The following is a 13,987-nucleotide window of genomic DNA, read 5'->3' as shown; positions in this document are numbered from 1 at the left end:
TCATGCGCAACACGTTAACTTTCTTTAATCGTATTGAGGGAACTCATTTAAATTACTATCGGATAAAACATTTTTTTGAAGAATTTATCGATGTGTAAACTCCGGACATTTTGCTCACAAACTGAATAAAAGTGCCAAATGTTTACACATCGATAAATTCTTCTAAAAAAATGCTTGATTCTTATAATTCCAATTCATTCACTTTATCAACGATTGCCAAAAAAATTGAATAGTTTCCCCGCACTCTGTTATTTGTTTTCAGGCGTGTATGAATATATCGGGTTTTCGGATTTATTGATGTTTAAACTATTGTTTAGCTTTATTTTTGTCCAATCAAAACAATTGTAATAAATAACATTGGAATTATATTTTTATAAAAATGCCAACATACTTGTATGATATGCCTTTAAAACTTTATGAAGCTGTTAAAAAAAGCCGACTGAAAAATCCGATATTGATGCGAAATGATGGTACCGTTCCAGCCTCTGCACTTGATCGCCTGTACACTGTAAGATTTTAAGTGTAAGACGTAAAGGGTATTGTTTGTGCTATTTTATCTCCTCACATATAGGGGATATATTAATGACACAATTTGTATGTGTGTTTGTGCGTTGGGGGTGTAGTTGAGTGCGTTTTAATATTGAGCTGATAGACAGTCTATACTCCGCAAGCTTTTTCACTCGAGTTATTTGATACTTCACATCTAGCTTTGTTATCAAGATATGAAAGCGCCTTATTGATTCCGGGGTTAAAGGTAGAAGGTTAAGGTTACATTATGAAAATTTTGTAGCCACTCATTGTGAAGGAAACCCCGCCTTGCGGAGCTCTTGTTTAAATTACTTTTGTACTTAGTAATATCCCGACTGTATATCTTTTGGTATTTTGTGTTGACCGAATGTTTACTATTATTTGCTCGGAACACCCCGGTATTTTAATTCAAAATTAATTCCAAAAAAGAACTTTCGATAAAAGTGGACAATATCGCCATCGAAAATGTATCATGTGCAAAACTACTTGGTGTTTATATTGATAGATGTCTCATGTGGTCTGAACATGTTGAAATTTTAACCAAAAAACTTGCAAACAAAATAGGTGTGTTATCTAGATTACGTTCATTCTTGTCAACTGAATTATTACTGAAAATTTTAAATACAATTGTTTTTCCTCATTTTAACTACTGTTGTACTGTTTGGGGCAATATGAAAAACAAGGACGGGCTTTACAAATTATGCAAACTTCAAAAGTGAGCTGCTAGAGTGGAATTTAATAGAAAGTTTTATACACCTACAACAGAAATGATGCAGCAACTTAGATGGATGCCTCTGTCAAACTATTTTGTATAGAGAAATATCATTCTTGTCTTCAAAGTTGTACATAGTCAAACCCCCGGTTATTTAGATGTTTTTCAATATATTCATGAAATTAGCAGTAGATCTACCAGATTAAATCAAAGTAATTCATTATATATCCAGAGAGCAAAGACACAATAGTTTAGAAGAGCTTTTGCAATTTACGGTTCGTAGTTATGGAATAATATGCCAGAATTTTTAAAATATTACCCAACATTGGAAACTTTTAAATCCGCTTATCTTAGAATTTTTTTTTCCATTCGGGAAATTAAAACCATATAGATTTGTTTTTGATTATTTTCAGTTTTATTTTTATTTGTTTATTTATTTATTGTATTTTATTTTCAGTTTTAAATAAGTAAATAACATATATGTATGTATACAACATACCTTCATATACTATTTTATGTTCTATCTGTATAATACTGCTGTCTGTATATATGTTTTCAGGAGCACAATGTAAACTAGTTTTAAACTAAATGTGCTATCCTGTTTAAATAAAGGACATTATTATTAATATTATTATTATTATTATATTAAGCTTAATTGATCAACACTATAATGATGAAATATATTATTCGGTACACTGATTTAATGCACGAGCGCATAAGTATGACTTTAAATATGGAAATTAGATCCATCAACCAAGGTTTATGTATTTTCTAACAAATATAATTTCTATACATATATTCAATAGAAATAACCAGGTCAACTCCAAAATAAAAGAGCACAGAGATGTTGTTTTATATTTAAATCTTTTTCTTTACAGAACGGAGAAGTTAATGATAAATGAACTCATATTTATTCAATTTATTCAAAACCTTTTATTTGAGAAGAAAAAATCTCTCGCTGTGGCCTTCAATTCGACTTTTAGATATATCGATGATGTTTTGTCTATTAGCAATAACAGCTTTCATTCATATATCGATTTGATATATCCCTGTGAGCTCGAGATAAAGGACACCACAGAGTCGTCCACTTCTGTTTGATACTTAGATATTTTATTGAAAGTAAACATTAACGGTAACTGACAACTCAACTCTATGACAAACGGGATGATTTCTGCTTCTCCATCGTCAACTTCCCATATTTATGTAGCAATATTCCATTATCACCTGCATATGGTGTTTATATATCTCAACTGATTCGATATGCAAGAGCTTGTTCTGTGTATATTCAGTTTTTAAATCGAGGTAAGTTAGTGACAAGCAAGTTGATGGTACAGGGATTTCAACAGTCTCGATTGAAGTCAGCATTTTGGAAAATCTATGGTCGTTATAACGATCTAGTTTGTCAGTACAACCTCGCATTGGGTCAAATGCTGTCTGACGTGTTTCATACTGATTGTTAAGCCGTTCTTGGCACACTGATTTTGACTGCGGATAACTCCGTTTACCTGATCAGGATATAGGGTTCACGGCGGGTGTGACCGGTCAACAGTGGATGCATACTCCTCCTAGGCACCTGATCACACCTCTGGTGTGTCCAGGGGTCCGTGTTTGCCCAACTATCTATTTTGTATTCCTTATAGGAGTTATGAAATTGATCACTGTTCGTTATCTTCACCTTACATACATTTTATGGCAAATGGGATAATTCCAGGTTATCCATCATTAGTTCAAATATCTATGTAGCGATATTCCATCATCACGTAGTTATCGTACCGATGTATCCCAACTGATTCATTTCACTAGTGCATTTGTTTTTTCTCATGATCAATTGGGATTGTAATTTTGCACTGCCTCAAAATAACATCTCAAACAATGATGGGCGAGGATAACGGACAGTGATCAATTTTATGAGAGATCAGATAGAATAATTTCTTCAGATGATTGAATTTGTATGAGCAACTGAAATAATTTTGCATCATTCATTATAAGATATATCACTGTTCGTTGTTGTCACCTTTCGTTGGGTAAAGTAACACAAATCAAGACAAATTTCAAATTTACACTGTTCGTACAATTACTCTCAACGACAATGTTCAATTGTCATACAAATAATCGGCATCAATATAGATATCCTTACAATATCCATAGATTCGCCAGTTCACCGATGATTCTATTCTTTAACGTTTTATGTACTAATTAAGTTTAATTGATCAACACTACAATGATGAAATATATTATTCTGTAAACTGATTTAATACACGAGCGCATAAGTATGGCTTTAAACATGTGAACTAGATCCATCGCCCACCATTTATTTATTTTCTAACAAATATAATATTCATACATACATTGAATATAGATACCCAAGGGAATTAGAAAATAAAACACCACAGATATGTTATTCTATATTTAGATTGTTTTTCGTTACAGAACGGATACCATGATGGTAATTGAACTCATACACTTTATGGCAAATGGGATATTTTCATGTTCTCCATCACCAGTTCCTATATCTATGTAGAGATATTTAATTATCACCTAGTTACCGTACCCATGTCTCTCAACTGATTCAATTCATTAGCGCATCTTGTGCTTATGATTTAATTAGATTGGAATTGTGCACTGCCTCAAAATAACATCTCAAACAATGAAAGGCGAAGATAACGAACATTGATCAGTCTCATAACTCCTATAAGCAATACAAAGCAGAGAGTTGGGCAAACACGGACCCCTGGATATACCAGAGGTGAGATCAGGTGCATATGAGGAGTAAGCACCCTCTATCGACCGGTCACACCCACCGTGAGCCCTATATTTTGATCAGGTAAACGGAATTATCCGTACTCAAAAACATTGTACCAAGAACGGCCTAACAGTAGGCATGAAACACTCAGACAGCATTTGACCCAATGTTTTATTACACCAATATATAGATACACATATTATCTACCTATGCTGTGAATACGAATTCATTCGCTTCATTCATAAGAGAGTTACAAACATTTTAGTATTATCCAATCAAAATGAAGCGCACCTACATGCGTATGCAGATTGGTAATTCTGACCATATAGATCAGTTAAGGATCTCAATACCTACCTATGACATGGATTTCAAACCATTTCCATGAACAACAAAAAAGTGAGACTGATTACGAAGTTAGCGTACGAAAATAGTTTTTCACATCTACAAATGGTATATTATCATCCTATTGAGGTTTCACATCGATCCCTTGTATATTCTGATTTTCCAATTTTTGTACCAAAATTGTAATGCATGTGCGAACAAAATGAATATCGTTCTGCGCAGTTACAAACGCTATACAAGCATCCTGGAAAGTTTAATATCGATACCTTTTGTAGTTTCTGAGAACACTCCCAGACACAAAAGTACCGGAGAAAAATAATAATAACTAGACTCGATCTCGTTGCAAGCAACGAGTAGGTCTTCCTTCCAAGACACAATCGTAACTGGGATAATTCAATTAGTGAAGTATGACTTTATATGAAAGGAATAAACATCTACATTATTAAAAATAGAGCAATACACAAATAAAAGATATAATTTGTAAATGATAAAAAACATCAGGTTTTATTTTATTAACTTCCGGCATCTAGAAGTCCATAAAAACGACTAAAAAGTCCACATACAGATTTTTTGGACAACTTCTGGTTTCTAACAATCAACTTCCGGTGAAATAATATGACTTGTTACACTCTACTAGACGATGTTCTGAGCATTAGAAACGGAAGTGAAGTTTGAAAAGAAAAAAAATGACGGTCTAAAGATGGATAATGTTAATAATATATGTGAAAATCATATTAAACACATTATTTACAAGCGTGAATTATGAGGACTTAGAAAGAACCCTTTTTTAAAGTTTTTCTCAATAAACCGAAAGTTGATGTTTTAACTTCCGGTAAGTATCGCATTTTTGAAACTACACAAGAAACCTTAATGTATCATGCCAATTTCGTTTCAAGAGTTTTGAAATTTGACGTTTTCTTTCTTCACTTCCGGTGACGATCATATGCATATGTCACATCTGTCAACATCTATCATCTCTGAAAGTTTCAAAATGAAATATTTGAACGTTTATGTGAAAACACCTCGCCAAATCTCTTTTTAAAATCGAAAATCGGACATATATCACGTACGGAAGTCAATTAGAAAAAATGACGTTACTCTAGAAATAGATAATGCCAATACTACATGTGAAAATCAAATCCAACACTTGATTTATTAGCGAGATTTATGGGGACAATGAAATACCAATTTTCCAAAAAAAAATGTCTCCATAAACCGGAAGTTACTATTTTAAACAGTAAGTATTTCTCCGGTAAGTATCACATTTTCTGAAACTATGAAAGAGTCCTAATCATACCATGCAAGTTTTGTTTCAGACACATACATTTAAAAAAAATCGACGTTTTCTTTGTTCACTTCCGGTGAAAAAATTCGACGTTTTCTTTGTTCACTTCCGGTGACGAGCGGAAGTGACGGCCGAAAAAAAAGTATATGCGTGTATCACATTTAGAGGTCGAGATATATCATCCCTGAAAGTTTCAAGACTCAATCTTAAATCGTTTATGAAAAAACACTTGAACAAAATGACCTTTCAAAACACGTAGATCAGACGTAATTAACGACCAGAAGTAAATATCGAAAAAAGAAAATGAATCTAGTTCATTTCATTGTGCATCTTTCCTGAAAGTTTGATGAAAATCTGTCAAGTTATGTCCGAGAAATCGCGTGCTCAAAATCGGGAAGAAAAAGAACAATGATATTAATAACAAAAAAGAGGACAATAAATATAAAAATAAGAAAAGGGTCTTCAATTGGAAACGGAAGACCTTAATAAGAAACAGAGTAAAAACAATATGTTCCCAAACTTTGTTGGGGAACATAATAATAATAATAATAGTAAGAAGAACAAGAACAAGAAGAAGAAACAGAGTAAAAACAATATGTTCCCAAACTTTCTTTGGGGAATTTAATAGGGGAAAAAAGATGCACCGTCTGGAATACATTGTATACAAATATGTTTTAAAATGTGGCCCACCAAAGCATTACAAAATAGACAGTTGGGCAAACACGGACCCTGGACAAATCAGAGGTGGAATCGGGTGCCTAGGAGGAGTAAACATCGTACTCTGAAGTTGATATTAAAAATATGCTGGATTTTCTCACTGATAATATATCTCCGTAGTTTTTGGTGACCAGGTCTTCCAACAGTCTGTTAGAATTCAAATGGACATGAATCGTGCTCCTTTGTTAGCTGACCTGGTTTATATTCTCATGAGGTAGAGTCTATTCAAAGGATTCTACATGACTACTTACATCTTTCCTTACCTTCCAATAGTCATTTCGATATATTGTGAAGTCGAAATAAAAGAAACCATATAGCTTTCTACTTCTGTATCGTACTTAGAAATTTTATTGAACATACATTTTAAAAGGAAACTAAGCACTCGACCTGATGACGAATATGATGATTTCAGCTTCTCCATCGTAAACCTTGATTTATATCTATTTAGCAGTATTCAATTATCACTTTTATTAGGTATTTATGTCCCTGAATTGTTATGCTTATGAAAAGTTTTTAATCGAGGCAAGATACTGAAAAAAAGTTTACAGTACAGGAGTCTCAACAGTCTCGATTAAAGTCAACATTTCGCAAATTATATGCTCGTTACAACGATCTAATTTAACAGTACAACCTGTCGTTGAGGCAAATTATGTCTAATATGTTCCATACTAATTGTTAGGCCATTCTTTACACATTAACGTTGACTACGGATCACTTCGATTATAAGGCTCATGGTCGATGTGACCGGTCGACAAGGGATACTTAGTCGGTCAATAGGGAATGCTTACTCTTCTTAAACACCTGTTCCCATGTCTGGTTTACTCAGGGGTCCATGTTTCTCCAATTCTTAATTTTACATTGCTTATAATACATGCAGATATAAGATTCAACACTGTTCAACATTGTTTATTATCTTCATCTCCTCTGCATACAAATAATTCTTATATATATGTATATACTTACAGTTCCTGTAGCTTCGTCAATGCATTAAAGATTCCATTTGGTAACGTTGTTATGGTATTGTTACCCAAGTTTCTGAATCAAAAAGATTAACTGATTAATCTTAATTGATCAAAGCTCCAATGATGAAATAGATAATTTTCTAAAATGATTCAATACGCAAATGCATGATATTTGCAATAAACAAGTAGTTTAAATCTATCATAAATGGCTTGTCTATTTTCTAAAAATTATATTTCCCATTTGGTCGAGGCCTCTGGTGGTGGACTGTTAGTCCCCGAGGGTCTCTACAGCCCAGTAGGTAAGTACATCGTTACTAGCTTGAAAATACGGATGGATATTTAATTGCTGTTATAAAATTTAGAAATTCATTTCAGAATTAAGCATTATCTCCCTCATGCACTTATCCTTAGACGAATTTGACTCCACTTTTTTTGGCACGTTGTTTTTGGCTATAATAGCTCTAAAACTTCATTGTTATTTCGGATTTCAAACATTTCGGTTGAGTATCACTGGAGAGACATTATTTGTCAAAATGCGCATCTGGTGCATCAAAATTGGTACCGTATAAGTTTTACATTATGACCCCTGGGTCGAGGCCTCTGCTGGTGGACTGTTAGTCCCCGAGGGTCTATACAGCCCAGTAGCTAAGTATTTCGTTATTAACTTAGAAATACGGATGTATATTTAACTGGTACCGTATAAGTTTTACATTGATCAGAAATTATCCAGTCAACTCGATCTAAAAGCATCAGATAATTTTTTAACACACTCCTCTATCTGTGTTTCATATCTGAATCTCTCTTTTTATTGATTTGGGATGTTAATGGTAAACGAACACATAAGGTTTACGGCAGCTAAGAAAAATTAAGGCCCGTTACCATCAACTTCCTATATGTATATAGAAATATTCCACTATCACTTGGGTATGGTATCTACGTTACTCAAATGTTTCGAAAAACAAGCGCATTAGCGTTTGGCTAATTTTGGTTTGTAATTCCGCATTGACTCAAAACAATTTACCAACTTAAAGTTTAAATATATGCACGGGTGGCAACACCTTATAAGCAAATTTGCCCCAGAACGTGAACCAATGTTGAAAAGTGACTGTCTAATTAAATTCTCCTTATTCTCATTTTGTATGTAATGTAAATACATATGCTCTTATTTTGTGTATATATCGAACACACCCCAAATCCTGTTTGGTGCCTCTTTTTACGCTGCTCTAATAGGAACCTAACTTCACTGGACTTTAAACCACCAGCCCGTGCAGAACTCAGTTTGGACACGGCAGTCTAGCAGGATTGACGTTTTCATACCTCTCTGTATATAAGTTTATATTGATCAAAAAACTTTTTCCGATTCTATGCATGGCGTATACATGATACAGCATATGATCCAGCTTTTCTGAGGTAAGGTGTTTTCTTTACTACTCAGCAGCTTGTCTATTGTTTTATGTTATTTTAGCAGTCCTAAAACATCCAGTTACGGAGTTCCTTAGTGTTAACCTAATTTCATGCATGTGATTTTCATTCGTTTCAAAATGGTACTAATTGAAACAAGTGTTCAGTGTATGGTGCAGTATTATAGTCATAAAGTAGTCTTTATCCAATATCTGTAAATGCATAGCAATGCAATGTAAAACTTCAATGTATTTGTGGATTCTTTCCAATTGGCAAAAGTATAAATGTATTGTCTTAAACATAAGATATGTCCAGAATGTGTTATCTGCAAATAAGATAATGTTTTGTGTGTATTTATGTGTAAGGTAACGCCACTCAGTGCCTATAGGTAATATATTAGATTTTATGTATGTGTATCAAAATAGATCCTCTCCCTGTGGTCTACTACAGTTGTCCTGATGTAACCAGTGTATGCAGGATGTGGAGAGTAATCGTATAGTACAAGAACAACCAAGCTACAGGAGTGGGTACATCCGTCAAACCCACAGAGGTCTACGCTAATGAGCCAAGATCATAGACACTTGTGGAATTAGGATCATGTTCTTTATGAGATATTGTACATAATAAACTCTTGATATCTACATTGTGCCTTTTTAATGTGTTAGCTTGATATGGTTACAGCCAGTTCGTCCATCTGTGATAGTGACCAGTAAATTTATATTGATATATCTAAATGTAAAGTTGACAATCTAATAACTATAGTTCGAAAAATTGAAATAAAAGACACTACATATACCTTTACACCTGCTTCGTACTAAAATATTTTATTGAAAATAGATCTTATCGACAAATCAATGACACATGAAATGTGTTTAGCTTCTTCATCAACTTCCCATATCTACATGATATGTAGGAACTAGTCCATTATCACCTGTATATGATTCTTATATATCTTAACTGATTCGATACCGAAAACCTTGCTCTCCGTATGCTCTTTTTTTAATCAAGGTAGGATTCTTACAAACAAGTTGATATTACAGGAGTTTCAACAGTCTTGTTTAAAGTTAATATTTCGCAAATTATATGCTCGTTATAACGATCTAATTTACCAATACAACCTGCTGTTTAGTCAAATTATATCTAATGCGTTTCGTACTAATTGTTAGGCCATTCTATACACACTGGTGTTGAATGCGGATTACTCCGTTTATAGAGCCTATGGTATATGTGACCGGTCGACACGGGATGCTTAGTCGGTCAATAGGGAATGATTACTCTTCTTTAACACCTGTTCCCATGTCTGGTTTACACAGGGATCCATGTTTGATTCATCTCTTAATTTTGTATTGTTTATAATAGATATAAGATTCATCACTGTTCAACATTGTTCATTATCTTCACCTCCTCTGCATACAAATAATTACTATGCATATAGATATACTTACAGTGTTTCTAGCTTCGTCAATGCATCAAAAATTCCATTTGGTAACGTTGTTATTTTGTTGTTTCTCAAGTCTCTGAATAAAAAAATATTTCCTGATTAACATTAATTGATCAACGCTCCAATGATGAAATATATAATATTCTAAAATGATTAAATAGGCGAAAGCATGATATTTGCCTTAAATTTGGTTTAAAGAAGTGATACAATTCCACCATGAACAATGTGTCTATTTTCTAATAATAGATACATCCATTAAAACTTGTAGATAAAAAAAATATTCAGTCATCTTGAATTAAAAACATCACATCATTCTCTATCTGTGTCTTATATTTAAATATCTTTATTGATTTGGGACGTTAATGGTAAATGGCAGCTAGGAAAAAATTATGGTCCGCCACCATCAACTTCCTATAACTATCTATTTTGTATTGCTTGTAGGAGTTATGAGATTGATCACTGTTCGTTATCTTCACCTTGCATGTATGTAGAAATATTCCACTATCACCTGGAATGATATCTACGTCGTCCAACTAATTCAATAAACAAGCGCATGTTCTGCGTATGATCAATTTGGTTTGTAATTTCCCATTAGCCCAAATCAAATTCCCAACTTATAGTTTATATAGGTGTACGGGTGGCAACACCTTAGATGCAAATTTGCATTATAATGAGAACTAATGTTGAAAAGTAACTAGTAATAAGTCAGAAGTACAGTTGCTAGGACTTCAACTCTACCTATCGAGATACCAACACCCTTTTACCTATTAACAAAATCATATTCAATCGTATGTGGATTGGATATTTCCACATGAACTTGAAAAAAAAAACCTATACCTCTACATCTGCTTGGTACTTAGATATTTTATTGAAAATAAATCTTTACGACAAACTAACGACACATGGAATTATTTCAGCTTCTTCATCAACTTCTCATATCTACATAACACGTAACAGTATTCCATAATCACCTGTATGTGGTGTTTATATATCTCAACTGATTCGATACCCAAAACCCTGTTCTCGTTATGATCTTTTTTATTAAGGCAGGCTTCTTACAAACAGTTGCAATCTGATATTACAGGAGTTTCAACGGTTTTCTTTAAGGTCAACATTTCGCAAATTCTATGCTCGTTATAACGTTCTAATTTACCAATACAATCTGCCGTTGATTCAAATTATGTCTAATATGTTCGATACTAATTGATAGGCCATTCTTTACACACTGATTGTGACTGCCGATCACTCCCCTTATAACGCTCATGGTAGATGTGACCGGTCGACAGGGGATGCTTAATCGGTCGTTAGGGAATGCTTACTCTTCTTAAACACCTGTTCCCATGTCTGGTTTACCCAGGGGTAGATGTTTGTTCAACTCTTAATTTTGCATTGCTTATAATAGATATAAGATTCATCACTGTTCAACATTGTTCATTATCTTCACCTCCTCTGCATACAAATACTTGTTATGTATATACATATACTTACAGTGTCTGTAGCTTCGTCACTGCATTAAAAATTCCATTTGGTAACGTTTCTAATTGATTTCCCTCGAAGTCTCTGAATCAAAAAGATTTCCTGATAAACCTAACCGATCAACACTCCAATGATTAATATACTATTCTAAAATGATTAAATACGCAAAAGGATGATATTTGAACTACATTTGGTTTAAACAAGTGATACAATTCCACCGTGAACGATTTCTCTATTTTCTAATAATAATAATTTCCATTAAAACTTGTGAGATAAAAAATTATCCAGTCATCTTGAAATGAAAACATCACATCATTATCTATCTGTTTATTATATTTAAATATCTTTCTTTATTGATTTGGGACGTTAATGGTAAGCAAACACATAAGGTTTATGGCAGCTAGGAAAAATTATGGTCCGCCACCATCAACTTCCTATAACTATCTATTTTGTATTGCTTGTAGGAGTTATGAAATTGATCACTGTTCGTTATCTTCACCTTGCATGTATGTAGAAATATTCCACTATCACCTGGAATGATATCTACGTCGTCCAACTGATTCAATAAACAAGCGCATGTTCTGCGTATGATCGATTTGGTTTGTAATTTCCCATTAGCCCAAATCAAATTCCCAACTTATAGTTTATATAGGTGTACGGGTGGCAACACCTTAGATGCAAATTTGCATTATAATGAGAACTAATGTTGAAAAGTAACTAGTAATAAGTCAGAAGTACAGTTGCTAGTCCTTCAACTCTACCTATCGAGATACCAACACCCTTTTACCTATTAACAAAATCAGTTTCAATCGTATGTGGATTGGATATTTCCACATGAACTTGAAATAAAAAAAAACCAACATATACCTCTACATCTGCTTGGTACTTAGATATTTTATTGAAAATAAATTTTTACGACAAACTAACGACACATGGAATTATTTCAGCTTCTTCATCAACTTCTCATATCTACATAACACGTAACAGTATTCCATAATCACCTGTATGTGGTGTTTATATATCTCAACTGATTCGATACCCAAAACCTTGTTCCCCTTATGATCTTTTGTATTAAGGCAGGCTTCTTACAAACAGTTGCAATCTGATATTACAGGAGTTTCAACGGTCTTTAAGGTCAACATTTCGCAAATTCTATGCTCGTTATAACGATCTAATTTACCAATACAATCTGCCGTTGAGTCAAATTATATTTAATGTTTTTTATACTAATTATTAGACCATTCTTTACACACTAGTGTTGACTGCGGATCACTCTGATTATAGGGCTCATGGTGGATGTGACCGGTCATCAGGGGATACTTAGTCGGCAGATAGGGAATGCTTACTCTTCTTAAACACCTGTTCCCATGTATGGTTTACCCAGGGGTCCATGTTTGTCCAACTCTTAATTTTGTATTGCTTATAATAGATATACGATTCATCACTGTTCAACATTGTTCATTATCTGCACCTCCTCTGCATACAAATAATTGTTATGTATATACATATACTTACAGTGTCTGTAGCTTCGTCAATGCATCAAAAATTCCATTTGGTAACGTTCCTAATAGATTTCCCTCCAAGTATCTGAATCAAAAATATTTTTTGATAAACCTAACCGATCAACGCTGCAATGATGAAATATATACTATTTTAAAATGATTAAATACGCAAAAGCATGATATTTGAACTACATTTGGTTTAAACAAGTGATACAATTCCACCGTGAACGATTTGTCTATTTTCTAATAATAATAATTTCCATTAAAACTTGTGAGATAAAAAATTATTCAGTCATCTTGAAATGAAAACATCACATCATTCTCTATCTGTGTATTATATTTAAATATTTTTCTTTATTGATTTGGGACGTTAATGGTAAACAAACACTTAAGGTTTATGGCAGCTAGGAAAAATTATGGTCCGCCACCATCAACTTCCTATAACTATCTATTTTGTATTGCTTGTAGGAGTTATGAGATTGATCACTGTTCGTTATCTTCACCTTGCATGTATGTAGAAATATTCCACTATCACCTGGAATGATATCTACGTCGTCCAACTGATTCAATAAACAAGCGCATGTTCTGCGTATGATCGATTTGGTTTGTAATTTCCCATTAGCCCAAATCAAATTCCCAACTTATAGTTTATATAGGTGTACGGGTGGCAACACCTTAGATGCAAATTTGCATTATAATGAACTCTAATGTTGAAAAGTAACTAGTAATAAGTCAGAAGTACAGTTGCTAGTCCTTCAACTCTATCTATCGAGATACCAAAACCCTTTTACCTATTAACACAATCATTTTCAATCCGCTGTGGCTTGGATATTTCCACATGAACTTGAAATAAAAAAAAAAACATATACCACTACATC

The 13,987-nt window shown here is 33.4% G+C and overlaps 1 protein-coding gene and 1 long non-coding RNA gene across 2 annotated transcripts in view; both read right to left on the bottom strand.

Moving 5' to 3' along the window:
* LOC125672945 (uncharacterized) overlaps positions 1-13,194 on the bottom strand; it is a 24,554-nt gene extending 11,360 nt beyond the window's left edge. The window contains exons 1-4 of the long non-coding RNA XR_008799420.1: positions 13,123-13,194; positions 11,620-11,691; positions 10,136-10,207; positions 7,291-7,362 (exon numbers count right to left, since the gene is read on the bottom strand). This is a non-coding gene — a long non-coding RNA (uncharacterized LOC125672945). The remainder of the gene's footprint in view (positions 1-7,290; positions 7,363-10,135; positions 10,208-11,619; positions 11,692-13,122) is intronic.
* The window catches only part of LOC130051024 (vasorin-like), a 291,342-nt gene that overhangs the window by 159,313 nt on the left and 118,042 nt on the right, over positions 1-13,987 (bottom strand). The window lies entirely within an intron of this gene.

This window comes from Ostrea edulis, chromosome 10 (genome assembly GCF_947568905.1).
Source record: "Ostrea edulis chromosome 10, xbOstEdul1.1, whole genome shotgun sequence".
Lineage (NCBI taxonomy): Eukaryota > Metazoa > Mollusca > Bivalvia > Ostreida > Ostreidae > Ostrea > Ostrea edulis.
Note: the sequence above shows the minus strand (reverse complement) of the source record. Positions and strands in the feature narration are given on the sequence as shown.